Below are 17,421 nucleotides of genomic sequence, written 5' to 3' on the forward strand. Positions count from 1 at the left end.
GCCACTCCTTAGCATCGTTAGAGTCTCGCAAGCTTGGGATGCCAATATCTGTTAAACAATTATTTTTCTATCTTATTTTGATCCCCTGTGGATTATATTTCGACGATTGTGATACTTGGATCTTACATTCGATAGTTGAAATATATTTATCTTTATGCTTCCGCTGTGCATTTATATATTGTGTGGTTTGACTATATTGTTGCCAACTACGTCACGGTAATCCCTCACCGGGCCCACCGGTGATACACGTGGAAATCGGGGTGTGACATCGATGAATGTTATTACGCACGCATATTATTTACTTACTATGGCCTGACCTACATGATCGTCTTTTAGAAGATGCCTCCAAGACACGATCCGCGCATGCCCACTACTGAGGCAGAACTCCAAGGGATAATCGCCGCGGCTATAGCCCAATATGCGGCCTCTCATGCAGAAACGAGTGGAACTCAAACAACAACGGCAATAACAATCCACCCAATGGTAATGTTAAGTCGTTTGAGATATACTACGATACATTTTTAGCACGACCGCTAATACCATTTGTAAATGCTAACGTATGTGCAGGGTGCACCTACAAGCAATTCCTCGAATGTAAGCCCGTGAATTTTGACGGCACTGGAGGTGCTGTTGCGTTTGTTAGGTGGGCTGAGAAGACAGACTCTGTCCTAAGAATGAGCAAGTGTGCTCCCGAGCAACAAGTGACCTACATCTCAGGACTGTTTCTGGATGGTGCCCTATCGTGGTGGAATCTGCAAGTGCAAACTTTAGGAGAAGCTGTTGCTTATGCGTTATCATGGAATGAGCTAAAGGAGCTCATGAGAAGGAAGTACTGCTCACGTGCTGAAATTCAGAAGCTAGAGACTGAGTTCTGGCACCTAAGGATGGAAGGTCCCAAGATTGCAGAATATGTTCAAAGGTTCCACGATTTATCCCATGTAGTGCCGTATATGGTCACGCCCGAGTTTAAACATGTTGAGCGCTTTATCTGGGGATTGGCCCCTCAGATCATGAGTATGGTTACCACATCCAAGCCTGCAACGATCTCAGAAGCTATAGATCTCAGTGTGGCACTTACTGAGGAAGCTCTCAGATTGAACAAGTTTTCAGTGTCTGAACCGAGGAAGAAAGAGACTCATGTGGAATCGTCTGGTGAAAACAAAAGGAAATTTTCAAACTTCAAGCAAGGTACAAGGAATGTGAACAAGAAGGGTGAATCAAGCACACCGGCCAGAGCCACAACCGGTGTTGAAAACAAAGGAAAGGGTTACATGGGCACTCTGCCAAAGTGTGACACGTGCCAGCACCATCATTCTAGCCAGTGTAGATTGAGGAAGTGCGAGTCTTGTGGAAAGAACGACCACACGAAGGATACGTGTTGGGCCGGAATTGGTACCGGGCGTGTTGGTAATCGAAACTATGGGAATGGTAATGGAAACCGCCAACAGGGAGGAAATGGCGGTAATGGAAACCGTGGAAATGTTGCAAATCAAGCTGGGAATGGAAATCACAACCAAAACAACACTCAAGGTGGAAATGGAAATGGAAATGGTCTAGGACCAGGGTGCTTTAATTGTGGAGATTTTGGGCACTTCAAGAGGGAATGCCCAAAGCTGAATCAAGCCCGTGGAAGAGTGTTCAACATTGGCGCAAGGGAAGCGCGCCAGGATCCAAACGTTGTCACTGGTACGTTCCCTATAAACCAGCGTTTTGCATCTGTTCTGTTTGATACTGGTGCCGATTATAGCTTTGTATTGTTAGAATTTAAGAACATGCTTGGGTTAACCGCTAATAAGTTAGATATTCCGTACTCAATTGAACTGGCTAATGGAAAGCTAGTTGAAGCGAATGAAGTTGTCCGAGGATGCGTAATTGAGCTGGGAGAACGCGAGTTCACTTTGGATCTACTACCCGTCGAGTTGGGAAGTTTCGACGTAGTGGTAGGGATGGATTGGTTGTCAAGCAACAAAAGCCGAGATTGTTTGTCATGAAAAGACCATTCGCATCCCAATAGAAGATGGAGAGACGATCGTAGTTCACGAAGAGAAGCATGATATGCCTCTAAGAATCATTAGCTGTCTGAAAGCTAGAAAGTGTTTACAGAAGGGATGTGTGGCCTTCTTGGCACACATCGTGGATAAAGAAGCTGCTGAGCCAAAGATCGAAGACATTCCAGTCGTAAAGGAATATCCTGAAGTCTTTCCAGAAGACTTGCCAGGATTACCGCCGCAAAGACAAGTCGAGTTCCACATTGACTTAGTTCCAGGCTTCGCGCCTGTGGCTAAGACACCCTACCAACTTGCGCCTTCGGAGATGCAGGAGTTGTCGACGCAGCTTCAAGAGTTGTTAGACAAAGGATTTATCAGGCCAAGATTCTCACCTTGGGGAGCTCCAGTTTTGTTTGTCAAGAAGAAGGATGGTAGTTTCCGCATGTGTATCGACTACCGGGAACTGAACAAGTTGACTATCAAGAATAGATATCCTCTGCCGAGAATTGATGACCTTTTGATCAGCTGCAAGGTTCAAGCTTCTACTCAAAGATCGATTTGCGATCAGGATACCATCAGTTGAGAATTCAAGAGGAAAGTATTCCCAAGACTGCTTTTAGAACTCGATATAGACATTATGAGTTTCTGGTGATGCCGTTTGGGTTGACAAATGCGCCAGCCGTTTTTATGGATTTGATGAATAGAGTTTGTAAGCCGTACCTCGAGAAGTTCGTGATTGTGTTCATCAATGATATTTTGATCTACTCGAAGACGAAGGATGAGCACGAACAACATTTAAGAGCTATTTTGGAGCTACTTAAAAAGGAGAAGTTGTATGCCAAGTTCTCGAAGTGCGAGTTCTGGTTACGCGAAGTCCAATTTCTTGGACATGTGGTTAATGGAAATGGAATCCATGTGGATCCAACAAAGATCAAAGCGATAAAGAACTGGGAAACTCCAAAGACACCAACCGAGATCTGATAGTTCTTAGGTTTGGCTGGTTATTATCGAAGGTTCATTGAGGATTTCTCAAAAATCGCTCAACCTTTGACTTCCCTTACTCAGAAAGACAAGAAGTTTGATTGGGGAGTCAAACAAGAAGAAGCGTTTCAGTTGTTGAAGGACAAGCTTTGTAATGCACCGATCTTATCGCTACCTGAAGGAACAGATGATTTTATGGTATACTGCGATGCTTCACGGCAAGGTTTAGGATGCCTGTTGATGCAGCGTCAGAAAGTTATAGCGTACGCGTCACGCCAGTTAAAGGTTCACGAGAAAAATTATACCACGCACGACTTGGAATTAGGCACGGTGGTATTTGCGTTAAAGATCTGGCGACATTATTTCTATGGTACGCGATGTACAATCTACACTGATCATAAGAGCCTACAGCACATATTCGACCAAAAGGAGCTTAACATGAGGCAAAGACAGTGGGTAGAGCTATTGAACGACTGCGACTGTGAGATCAAGTATCATCCAGGGAAGGCGAATGTGGTCGCCGATGCCCTAAGTCGAAAAGAAAGGATCAAGCCCATAAGGGTTTGGGCTTTGGAAATGATTGTCCAGACAGACCTCTCATTGCGCATTCGTGCCGCGCAGAGAGAAGCTCTCAAAGAAAGAAATATTGAGGACGAGTATCTCCGTGTGATGGAGAAGCATTTAGTATCAAACGAGGAAGGAACTTTATGCTTCATGAAACGAATTTGGGTTCCTCTGTTTGGAGGATTGAGAAAAGTTATTTTCGACGAAGCTCACAAGTCATGGTACTCGATTCATCCAGGAGCGGATAAGATGTACCAAGACCTTAAGGATTTCTACTGGTGGCCTAGGATAAAAGGCGATGTTGCAGTATATGTTAGCAAATGTTTAACGTGTGCCAAGGTAAAAGTCGAATACCAAAAGCCTTCAGGTCTTCTGCAGCAACCTGAGAAACCCAAATGGAAATGGGAGCAGATTTCAATTGATTTCATAACGAAGTTGCCAAGAACGCCCAAAGGTAATGATACGATTTGGGTAATAGTGGACCGTTTAACGAAATCTGCACACTTCTTGCCAATCTTGGAAAAAGATAACACGAGTAAACTAGCTGAGATATACTTGAGAGAGATCGTCGCACGACATGGAGTGCCTCTCCCAATCATCTCCGATAGGGATGGAAGATTCGTGTCAAGGATTTGGCAATCCTTTCAAGAGGCATTTGGTTCTCAGCTAAATCTAAGTACAACATTTCACCCACAAACTGATGGACAGAGTGAACGAACGATTCAGTCATTAGAAGACATGCTGCGAGCTTGCGTAATGGATTTAGGTGGAAGTTGGGACACTCACCTACCATTGGTCGAATTTTCATACAATAACAGTTATCACGCAAGTATTCAAGCCGCACCGTTCGAAGCTCTTTATGGACGAAAATGTCGATCACCGATTTATTGGGCTGACGCAGGTGATAGACAACTAGTTGGTCCGGAATTGGTCCAGGAAACAACAGACAAGATTGCACAGATCCGAGAACGCATCAAGGCGGCTCGCGATCGTCAAAAGTGTTATGCGGACCGAAGAAGGAAACCTCTGGAATTTGAGGTGGGAGATATGGTTTTATTGAAGGTTTCACCCTGGAAGGGTGTGGCACGCTTTGGAAAGCGGGGGAAGTTAAATCCGCGTTACAGGCCCGTTCAGAATCCTGCAAAGGATTGGGCTTGTAGCCTACAAGTTGGACCTGCCTGATGAGCTTAATGGCGTCCATGATACCTTCCATGTATCAAACCTGAAGAAGAGTCCGACTCAAGAGACAGTTGCCATTCCGGCTGACGAAGTTCATATTGACGACACGCTCCACTTTGTCGAAGAACCGGTAGAGGTTACTGATTGGAAGATTAACAAGACACGCCGGAGTAGTGTTAAGCTCGTCAAAGTTCGGTGGAATGCAAGACACGGCCCAGAATTCACGTGGGAACGTGAGGATCATATGAAGGAGAAGTACCCCCATTTATTTCCCAAAACCCCTGCAACCAGAAGCAGAACCTAAAATTTCGGGACGAAATTTTCTTAACGGGGGGAGAATGTGATAACCCTCACATTTACAGGTATCCATACAATTAATTAACATTTAATTTGTGCTTAATGACTGTGCTTGATTATAACTGTGAATACACTGCCTTCTGTTTTCTGTTACATACATACATATGCATCCCATTTTATACTGCCACTACATTCATTACACACAAACATTAGTGACAAACTTGATGCACAAGGCACAGTTAGCACAGTGAGCGGATAACCCAGAAAACATGCTGACAATGCCAGCACCTAGACAGACAATGTTTTTGAGGCCAGTGTGAGCCAAAGATAGAATACTACACTAGTAAGGAGTGTAGGGAAGTGAGGACCATAAAACTGCGTCACTAGGTGATAGTTATAGTGCCAGAAAGTGCCTAAAACATACTTTAAATGTAGAATTCTGCACTAAATAACAAAAATTCAGCATTTAACTGTGCTAGTGCAAAAACTTGGCAAAATGGCCCTAGATACTTTCCAAAGTGTTGGGAATTAAATGTGTCACTAAAAGTAATATAAAAGACACTTTAAAGATTAATTTAGCACTTTAACGGACAACACCCAACCGAACATCCGGACTTTACCCGGAACACAAAAATATTGCCAAATACATTGTTTTTACTTTTCTGAGGTAGTTAGGGTCCCCGAACACCCTAACACACTTTATAAATAATAACACACCTTAACACACTAACTTAACCATTAAAACTTAACTAGATTGTAACCTTACCATTGAAAACCAACCCCATACCCCCCCCCCATTGGGCGACGGTCACAAAGGGTTGACCCACCCCTTTGATTTCTTGATTAAAATAATAGATCATGTTGTGGGTTAAGAAACATTATGTACAATGGACAAATGGTGAGGATGGTTAATATAAAGGCACATAAGTTCACCATCTTCTCTCATCAAACACACTTAGCAAACAACTCTCTCCCTCTTCCTTCTCCTTGTGTTCGGCCGCCACCATACCACCACCATACCACCATCTTCCAGTTCCTTTCAAGCAATCCATACATACGCAAAGGTGTTAGAGATCCTACAAGTAAGCTTGGTGTGTTCGAAAGCTCAAGGACCGCTCTCATTTTCTTTTACCAATCACTTTTACGCTCTTGAACTCCCCTAGCCTTGTGCTAGTAGTAAGTGCCTTAGATCTTCATCTTCTCCATATTTTTGTTGGTTAATAGTAACAAGAATGGTGAAAATATAAGAAATCTAAAGAACATAATCAAAGTCTTGACATAAACTAATCTAGTGATGAAGTAGTGTTAAAGTAATGATGAAATCATGTTGTTCTTGTGTTGTTATGATTATTGTTTGTTGTTTGTTAGTAAAAATGGTATGGTTCATCACATGGACTTGCTAGATCATGTTTAAAGACATGAACTAGCAAGATGTGAAAGTTAAAGATGTGTAGGATGATGAAACCATCCACACATAAACTATGAACTTGAATAAATACATGTTTTCTTGATAAATAAAGATCAAAGTAAGTTCTAATATTGTAGATCTAAAGATCCATGAGCGGTTTTTCGAAAGAACCAAGTAAAAAGTTTAATTCTTGTTAAAACTTGGATCTTACATAAACTAAATACATTTTTAGTGGATAAACAAGTGTAGAAACACTTGTGTAATGAGAAAATTTCACAAAGAAATATTTTTAGAAATTATGACTAGAAGTTGTGAAAATACAAACTCTTTAAAAATAAAGTTTTTAAAGAACTAATCACATTTTTAAAGATAACAAGACCTACAAAGTATACTAGTAAGCTACTACATGTTTTTATAAATTTTCAAGTTCATAAATTTATGGTTTATGCTTATTTTTGTTAAGTTTGGTAATTAGAAATTGTATGATGATGATTGATAATTGTTTGAATGATTTTACAAAAGAAAATGATATGCTAGTAAGCGTGGACGCCTCCAATTACAAAGGAAACTCTGGCGAAAATTTTCAAAAGTTTCAACACTTAGAAAATATTTTTCTAACAAGTGTTACAAATATATTTTTAACTTGGTTTTCAAAATAAACTTCGCCATGATTTTTATTACAAAAATAGTAAGTGTCGGAGGTTGATTTTCATAAAATATAATATTTTTGGGAAAAATATATATATTTTGGAATTAAGATGTTTTAGACAAGTGAATAAAATGTATTTTCTAAGTGGGATTTAAAATATATTTTTCGGATATTACAAAGTGTGCATGTAAAAATACCCCCATCCTTGGGAAGGAAATACACATACAAGATAATTAAGAAGTGTGAATACGAAATAGTTGCCTAACTATTTTTTTTTCCAAAAACGTTAAACCCTAAGCCAAGGCACGGCCCATCTGTCTAATAGGCATTAGTACGTGTAGGTCGTCGCGTAGCAGACCGAGTTGGGATTGACGACTATTTCATGAGACGCGCTTCTGTGAGTTCATGTCCCCCTTTTCTCTTTACTGTTTTCAGTTTTATACTTCGGGGTGAAATACATGCGACAATTATTACAAACATTTATTTACATGGTATGGTTAGCGTAGGGAGGGTTTATACTACTAGATCATGTGAGGGGTGGGTACAACACTTGAGGCCATTAATCCTCGTTGTTAGGACCGAGGGACACAAGAGTGATAGATCAATTTGGGTGTAGCGAGCCCACACCCGTGAGGCCGGGGCCGCCCATAGAGGTGACTGTGTCTTACCGCCGAAGCCCGGTAACAAATTTGCTAGGTTTGAGTTTCCCTGCACCTTCTCACACATACCAGTGGCTTTGCAACCCATTGGTGATCTCTTTTTCCTTATTGCTATATACCAGGGACTTTTATACATACTTTAAAGGTTTATACATACTCACTTTTACATGAACTCGCTCAACTTTTTGTTGATTTTTCAAACTTCATGTATTTCAGGAAATTAATGGATCTGGCCAAGTGTGCAATGGTGTTAAACTGCGTAGGGAGTAATGAGGTCATCCAGGTTTAGGAGGTGTGACCCTTGCCTGGACGGGTTACAAGTCTTAAACCGTATTTTTAGTCAAGTCTTTTGTTATGTCATATGAACATGTTTTTAATTATGTCATGGTTGTATGTTGTTTCATGTGTCAACTTTTAAAACAATGTTGTTGTAGTAACTTTTAAAACTTGATGAATGGATGACTATCATGTGTTTTATTTTCATATAGCATTGTTGTGATTGTGCTATGGTATTAAGAAGTCACACCAAATAAACCCACGCTTCCGCAAAAGCCAGGGTGTGACAGGGAGGATGTAACGACTTGCACGAAAATGTCCTAAAACGCCCCGTAAGTGAAAACCCGGACCCCTAAACCCATAATTTTTATGAAAAGTCAAGAAAATCAAGTTTTAGTGCTCGCTCGCGGGCCGTGAAAGATAAGGACTAGGTCTTCGCGGGTCGTGATAGACCTGTGAGTCTCTGGATAAGCATCAGGGCCACGTGTCACACACGTGGCAAGCCTAGGGTATGACACGACAGCCCTAGCCGTAGCTAGGGTGGCCCTCGCGGGGCGCGTAGGATGGCCTTAAGGCCTTCACGGGTCGCAAGAAACTGAAAAATCAACTATAAATTAAACGTGCATGGGCATTCACTTCTGCTCGAAAAATTTCATCAAAATCACTTTCGTACTGCTCAAAATAGTGTGTTTAAGTATCGAGACGCTGCTACGATAACGGGGTAATAACTCGATCACTTCTACAATACAACGTCCGATCGATTAAAACCGATTTGATGGATGTTTAAGTGCTGCCCACATCTTGGGCTATACTTTGTCATTCGTCGTGAGGGTTTCGATCTCGTGAGTTATCGTGAAAGTTGTATTAAGTTACTAACCTAGTTTCGTTGCATTATATTTAACTAGGTTACCGGCTTAATCAGTAGGCAGACTCTGTCCGTTTAAACTTGCAATGTGAGTCATTCTGTTTTTATCAGAGTTGCTTTGTAAAACCCTGAATGTTTTCCAGTTATAATTACAGGGATTAAGTCTTTGCAAGTCTTTAATTACTAGCAGTAAGTGGGGTATTGTGCACATTACTGCTGTTTTATCACTCTTAGGTGGGCGAGCCTAATTAGTGATACACGTCATTATTGGGTGACAGGACCCAATAGTGATATAACCACAGTCATAGATCCGGTCGAGTGACAACTGGACCAGATAATTATAAGATAGGGGCAATTGTAATCGCTCTTAATACTATAAATTATGACAATGTGTCGTTTTGTACAAATTGAATGACTCGCCAGTATTTCCCGCTGATCAAATCTTTTTAAAACATGTTTCAGGTGATTTACTGTGAACCAGGAAAAGTGCCGCGTAGCACTCCAGCTTGAATGAAGTGGCTCAGTAAATAAATTAACATGTTTTTGTAATAAGGGGATTTTCCAGTGAAATTCCTTTATTGTAAAATACGGGGTTTATCCCGAAACTTGTAATAAAATAAATCCGGTATTTTCAGTTTAAACAATCCTGTTAAAATCTGCCAAATTTAATTCCAATACCACGGGTTTCTGTCCCGCGGCCTCTGAACGGGGTAAAACGGGTCGGGGGCCGTGACAGTGGTGGATGATGGTGTTGTAGTGGTTATGGAATGGTGGCAGATGGGAAAGAAGTGGTTTGCCATGGGATGAGTTGGTAACGAACCAAGCACCTCTATTTATAGCTGCAAACAGACCCTTCACATGGCCCCATGCCCAAGAGGCACAACCCCATGTAACTATTAAACCATGATTAGTGCTTAATGACTATGCTGAATTACAATTAATGACTTGAATTGCTTTCTGATTATTGCCATATACATACATGTGCATAACATATTGCTTAATGTCATATCATTATTGCATGAGAACTTTATTGACTCAAATGATGCACGAAACACAGTTAGCACAGTTATCAGACAAACCGGGAAAATGCTGATGTAGTTCAGTACATAGACAGACAATGTGTTGAGATACAGAATGAGCCAGAAACCAAGTATTACACTAGTATAGTGTGTAGGAAAGTAAGGATCATAAAACTGCCTTCCTAGTGATAGTTTAAGTGCCGGAAAGTGCCTAAAACTCACATAAATGCAGAATTCTGCAGAAAATCAGCAAACTCAGCATTTAAACACATTTATATCAAGCAGAAATATGGTTAAATGGTCCTGAATGCTTTCCTAAGTGTCGGGAATTAAAACTGTCATAAAAGGGTACATAAAGCACACTAAACTGCATAGTTTAGCACCTTAACGAACCGGTAACCAACCGAACAACCGGACACTACCCGAAACACCAAATTTACACAAGAAGCACTGTTTTAACATTACCAAGCTAGTTATGGTCCCCGAACATCATAACACCTCATAAAAATATCAACTAACTAGAAACCTAACTAATACTTACATTTTAACCTTAATGTAACTAGTTTAGTTTTACCCTAGTCTACTACCCCCCCCCCCACCTATTTACGGCCCCAACAAGGGTCCCACACCTTGATTTGTTTTAATATTTAATTGGATTATGTTGGCACTTTGAGAACATATGACCCATGAGTTAAACACTTGAAATGGATTTATAAATTAACCTTAAGCACATAAGTCTCATAACCTTCACACACTAAAACACACACTCCTCTCCCTCTCCCTTGCTTGTTCTCGGCTGTAAAAAAAAACACCACCACCACCATCGTTCACTCATATTCATCTAATTTCAAGCATACTCAAGGGTGATAGAAGGTGCATAAGGAAGCTAGGAGCTTTCGGAAGTTCAAGGACCTTCTTCATTTGCTTTTATCCACTCTATTTCTTCTCTTGATCATCCCTAGCCTTAAGCTAGTGGTAAGAACACTAATCCTTCCATTTTACATCCTATATAAGTGGTTAAAGAATGATACATGATGATAAACTTGAAGAACACTAAGAATCAAGAGAATGAAACTTGAACATAAGCTTAAATCATGAAGAAATCTTGATGTATATGTGTTGATTTACTTGTTAATTGTTGTTTACTTGTGTAAATGATGTAGATCATCATATGATCTTGCTAGATCATGATTAAAAACATAATCTAGCAAGATGAGAGGATGAAAGTGTTAAAGATTAATGGATCATCCTCACAAAAGTCATGAACTTGAATGAATAAATTGTTTTCTTGTTAAGTAACGAACAAAGTAAGTTTAAAGTCTTGTAAGTCTAAGATTTCCAGAGTGATTTTTCAAGAAACCAAGTAAAAAATACAAGTTTTACTTAATCTTGGTTCTTACATAAATAAACCTCATTTGTAAGGGTTAAACAAGTGTGGAAACACTTATGTAACAAGAGAAATCCAAGAAGAAACATTTTTAGAAAATATGATTATAAGTTGTAAAGATGTTTTTAAAGAATCAAACACACTTTAAAGGGTAACAAGCCTTACTAAATACACTAGTGTAGGATCGTTGTGTGACCCAAACGAGTCGTTCAGAATAGATCTCGTCTAATATGAAAGGCGGAAACAGACGTATCGGAGTTATTTCAGCTGGATTACACTTAGATTCACTTTAATTGTTTCTTGTATTGATTTCAGATCGTTTTACAATGGTGGAGACACTTCGGCAGAGCTTCGCTACCGGAAACCAAACGTTACAAATGAAATGTCCAAGACACCTGTATATAGGCATGACCAATTCGCATGGAATGGACTCACACGAATTGGCCAGTGCCAATTCATACGAACTGGACATGTTCCATTTCGTGCGAAATGGCTACAACCTACATATTTCTCGTTTTTCTCGTATAAGGTGCCCTGATCTATCTAACCTATTACAAGACTCGATACAAGACGAAGTCGACAGATATATGCACCAACAGACTCCCCCTTGGATGTTGACGAAGTCTTCAGTGTCGAGTCTTCAAAATGTCAACTCTTCAGTCTTTATCAGTATTCATGCTCTTTCAAAAGTATCTAACATTGTAAGAATCCTTCAATCTCTATCTCTTCTTCTCTCTCTCTCTCTCTTCTAGAATCTCAACCTGTCTCTATCTTCTCTTGATCAGATCTCTTGATTCCTTAAGTTCTTCTGCATCAGCAGCTTGTGTGGACAGCAGGATTCAAACCTGGCTCTCTACAATTCAAACTCCCCCTTGAATGTTGATCCATAATCTGTATCTAGCTTTTATGTCTTCAGACTCCCCCTTTCGATAAGCTGGGATCGCAGTATGGAATTCACAACCTACAGGCTTTGAATCGGAAACCTGGCTCAAACTCTGCTTACACTTTGCAACTTTCACAGATCCAGGAACGTTTCCTGGCTCCCCGTAGCAACAGGATCTGGAACCTGGCTTTTATCTGTATATCCTCATGCTGAAAGTCCACAGGAATCGAAACCTGGCTTTCACATATCTTTCAGGAGTCGTAACCTGGCTGCTTCTACCTGCACAAACTCTACCTCAAAATAAATTTCACAAATTTTAAAAAAAATTGACAAATTTAGAAACCATTTGTAGATATCGTTCAAAATGATTTAACATTTATAATCTTTGATGATCACTTGTAAGAATATCATTTTTCTTATTTCAAAACTATCTCTCCCAAACCTGTTGTTCATCATGTTTAGCACTCGGAATTTTGAAAATAGCTTTCCAACATCAGTTGTCGAAAATAAGATGAAATAAAATCTTTTTTGAATTTTTCAAAATTTTATGCTAAAAACACAATCTTTTTGGGTTTTTGTCTTTAATGAAAAACAGTTAATAAAATATTTACAAACAACATTTTTGTGAGTTCGTGTAAGAGGATCATATCAGTTTTTGAGACAAATCACTAACACCGTTAAGCTTTAAACATTTTAAGTTCTAAATGATTCACTTTGGTAGCGTTCGTTTCATGGAATGGAATGGAATTGGGAAGCTTTTCTTTGTAAAATTGATCTTGGTTTGGGGAGGGAGGAATTTGAAATCCAATGAATTTCTTTAATCAATGAAATTTGTGACTATTTCAACATTCCATTCCATTCCTTCATTAGAGTGAAGGATTTCTAAGGAATGTTGAAATAGTCACAAATTTCATTAGAGTGAAGGATTTCAATTCCTCCCTTCCCCAACCAAGATCAATTTTACAAAGAAAAACTTCCTAATTCCATTCCATTCCATTCTATGAAACGAACGCTACCTTAGATTGTCAGTATACTGATCCACTTAAATTTTCACACAAAGTTCAACTGTTTCGAGATACGAGATCAGTATTTTAAGCACTTAAACTTATTCGCGTGTACCACCTCAGAATATACTCCCGTATCCAGACTCCTATATTCAGTCTTACAGGTGAATGTACACTAATGATATCTGTAAACGGGTAAATGCGAGACCATGAGAGCTCAGGTTAGAACTTTCGTTCAGACAAAGAGATGATGGCTCGTCTTTTGGTGTGTCCCGTTTGGGGATCTTTTCTTCAACAACACATGATTAGCATTTTTCAATGTTTCATCATTTATTATGCTAAGGGTAGGCTTTAAGATTAAAGAAATGCAAAGTATTATACGAGGACTAGGCTATTGCTCCCGCAAAATCAGAAGTCCTGGTATAATACCCCAGATATCACCACGCACAAAGACCTAGTATGTCAGAAATAGAAAATCTTTCAAACAAGATTTCGGGGGTTACCCATATATCCAAGAGATGTTCTCCACGAGATAAGTAAGTATTTGATATTTAGGTTTATATCTCGAAAACACTCTACTGAATGTGTAAAAACCTACTGGCATATCGTCAGTGAGACCGTTTATCACATTTTGACTTTCCAAATCTTTAGCATGTGGTGATAGTTCACTGATGTACTATCATTTCCTCATTTATACAACAAAGCTCATTTTTGATTTTTTGATGTTTTTGGCTTTTTAGATTCTATCATGTTTTTGGATTTTTTTCAAATTTTCGAATTTTACTCCCCCTAAAATCAAAAATATGTTTCAATTTTTTATTTTCAAGGAAAATTTGAAAATAAACTGTACAAGTAAAGTGATAACTGATTTTCAAGCTTCAATTCTCCATCCTCTTGGCATGAACAATCAGAACCCCCCCTGACAACAAACTATTTTCCCATTATGATTTCAAAACACTTAAGTTTGTTTTAATCAAAATGGTTTTTTCGGAAAATAAGTTTTGTTGATTTCACTTGTAAGACCGGGGATAAATTCATCACATTGTTTTCTCAATCACTTGTATGAAAGTTAAATCAAGTTCAACTTAATGACCTTGATTAACCACTTGTAGGTGACAACCCCTTTATCAACCACTTGAAGGTTCACCTATCAACTATACCATTTGTAAATTAAAATATGACAATTTCAAGAATACTACCACTTTTAGGTCCAAATATCACTTTCGTGAATTTCTCAAGAAAGATGCCGATTCCTACTCCCCAATTACCAACCTGGGAGTTCCGGCAAGTCCAGAGTTTACTCATGATAGGTTCTATCCCATGATGATACGAACATGGGTGAACCATCTTCATCTGGTTTGTTTCCTTTCTTTTTCTTCTCATAAAATTCCTTTACCCCTTTGACCTTCGCGTCAACCATTTTTCCAAAAATATTTTGAACTTTGGGGTTAAAGGCTTGTTCAACATCAAATTCTTTCTTTTCAAAAAAGAATTGATTTGAAATCTCAACTTTTCCAATTTTTGATTTTAAATTTTCAGCCCGCAATGGTGGAAAATTGACATCATCCATTGGCGGTACTGAATTTTCACCTTTTAACTCAACTTGTGGCTCCTTTGACTTTGACGAGTCAGATTCATCGCCAGAAAATAGCTCCTCTGATTTTGACGAATCAGAATCATTCCTAGAACTATCATCTGATTTCTTAACGACCCATTTTTGGTTGTTAAGCTTCACTTTTCTTTTGTAAAAACCTTTTGAACACACACCAACCTCAAATTTTGAATTTTTGAAAACTTTAAATTGTTTCGTTGGTGGTTCATTCTCAACCATTTTTTCTTTGAGTTTTTCAGAGACTCCCTGTTTTGTGTTGGTTGCCTTTGGACAGTTCAAGGTAATGTGACCAACTTTTTGACATTGATAACAGGTTCTTGTCTTCTTCTTCTTCTAAGCAGCTTCATTCTTCATTCCCTCTTGCTTCTTAGCAAGGAATTCTTTGTTTGATTGCTTCCAGAATGAGCTCTTTTCCTCTTCTTCTGAACTTGACCCTGAAACAAATATTGTTTTTGTTTTATCAATTTTCTCATTTTTATGATTTTCTGGTGAAATAAAACCTAAACCTTTCTTTTTGAAATTACCGTTATGGTTTGGTTTCTTTTGGAAACTCGAACCAGAACTGTAACCTTTTTCTTGTTTAACCTTTGTTGAACTCTTGAGGTGTACTTTTTAGGTTTTTTAGTAAGATATAAGTCTTTTATTTCAGAAATATTAATTTCTATTAGTTTGAAAACCTTGTTGATCATTTCAGTTTTAACACCTCTTATTGGAAATTCTTCATCAGAATATAATTTATCAGAATCATTCAAAGTATATGCCACTTTGAATGTTTCGTCATTCAAATTATTTTGTGATAAGAGAAAATCTTTATTGTAAACCCGTTTGCCCCTACTCAGACTTTGACTCTGACTTTGACTCCTCCGTTTCATCTTTTTCCAACACCTGATCGACCACATTCTTTATTAACTCAGACTCATGATCAGTGTCGGATGATGTAAAAGTGACATCAATGTTGTCTGGTAAGTTATCTGAAGTCTCAGATTCCCACTGTAAGTTGGTTGCCTTTTTGACTCTTTCTGAATTAGGATTTCGTGGAGAATATCCATTTTCAAGCGGGGGTGGACACTTGTTATAACTAACACTTTGTTTCTTACCAGAAATCTTCACTTCAGTATCCTCTTTTGTTTCGAAATTCTTCACTTCAGATGTCTCTTCTTCAAACGCTTTCATGCCTTCCACTGTAGGATAAATCCTGTCAAACACATAAGAAGAACATGAGTAACTTTTCAATAACCTGTTTACTCTCTCAGTTTCTATCGTCTGAGTTTCCAATTTTTGTTCAAGCTCAGCACATATCTCAATGTAATAATTGACGATTTTCTGCTTTGTCATGTATGCTCCATTGAGTGTTTTCATAGCTGTTGCTTGTTGTAGGTCCCCTTGATGTATGGATCTTTCACAGAATTGTCAATCTAATCAAGAGTGCGGAATCCTCTTGATCAGAATATAGCAGAAAACGTGTAGGAACAGAAATTAGCAATTCACTTTCAAACCGGGTTTCTATTGATTATCAATCTGAAGTATTACAATCAATTAAACCCTAATTCGTCCAAGCTCTAACCCTTTCACGAAATTGCTAGAACTCTCACGAAATTACTCTCAAACTGTTTTTGGCTGATTAACCTAAATCCTAAAGCCTAACCTTGTTTATATAACACAAGGTTTACAACTTAGGTTAGGGTTTACTACATGGGCTAGGCCCAATTCGTCCCCCATCACCCAATGTGGGTTAGTTTAGCCCAAACTCTATTATTTCACTATTACAAAGCTAAACCCGCTAACTGTTTATCGTTTAACTAATTACAAGATATCCAAAGACCAAATCTAAGCTGTTGTCACAGAATATGCACCAACAAACTCCCCCTTGACAATAGCTTCATAAAAACTTTGTCTTCATAAAAACTTTGTCTTCAGTCTTCTTAAACTTTGTCTTCAGTCTTCTTGCAATCTTCACGTAATCTTGCACTGTCTTTGGTCTTTGGATAGCTTCAGCTTCAATAGCTTCTGTCAGCAACAGACTCTGCAATCTTCAAACTCTTCAACTTTGTCTGCAATGTAGAAAGGAGGTTCTACCATGCATCCAATCAAACTCTCATCTTCACACTTCACAGCAACTTCTCAGCAATAAACTGCTTCAATCTGTATACTATAAAACAAACATCTCGAGAAACCATAAGAATTTTTCAACAAAGTTAAATAAATTATTATTTTTCAAGAGATAGGTAAACTGTATCACATATTAAGCATTTTCAACTCATCATCAACACGCAAAACCTTTTGTTCAACACACAAGAACCTGCCTGATTTAAGATTTTGAACTCACTTTCTAACACCGTCTCCCCCTATCGGTAACAATTCCTCCACGAATAACAGTTTTCCGTACGTTAAGAATTTTAAACCGAAAAAGACACTATTTTTTGTATTTTTATATTTTTCTGAAAGCAAGTAAATACAAAAGCAATAAACACTCTATTTTTGTGAGAATCACTGGTAAGAAGATCATATTAGCACAATCAAACTGTTTCACACAATTAGATAATTCTTTATTTAATGTTTTAGTGAAAAGCAGTTCAAGACGATTACCAGTATGTTTGTCCTCTTAAACAAAATGCATGAATATTTCAAGTACCATTACCGTATGATACGT

The sequence above is a fragment of the Helianthus annuus genome, chromosome 4 (genome assembly GCF_002127325.2).
Source record: "Helianthus annuus cultivar XRQ/B chromosome 4, HanXRQr2.0-SUNRISE, whole genome shotgun sequence".
Lineage (NCBI taxonomy): Eukaryota > Viridiplantae > Streptophyta > Magnoliopsida > Asterales > Asteraceae > Helianthus > Helianthus annuus.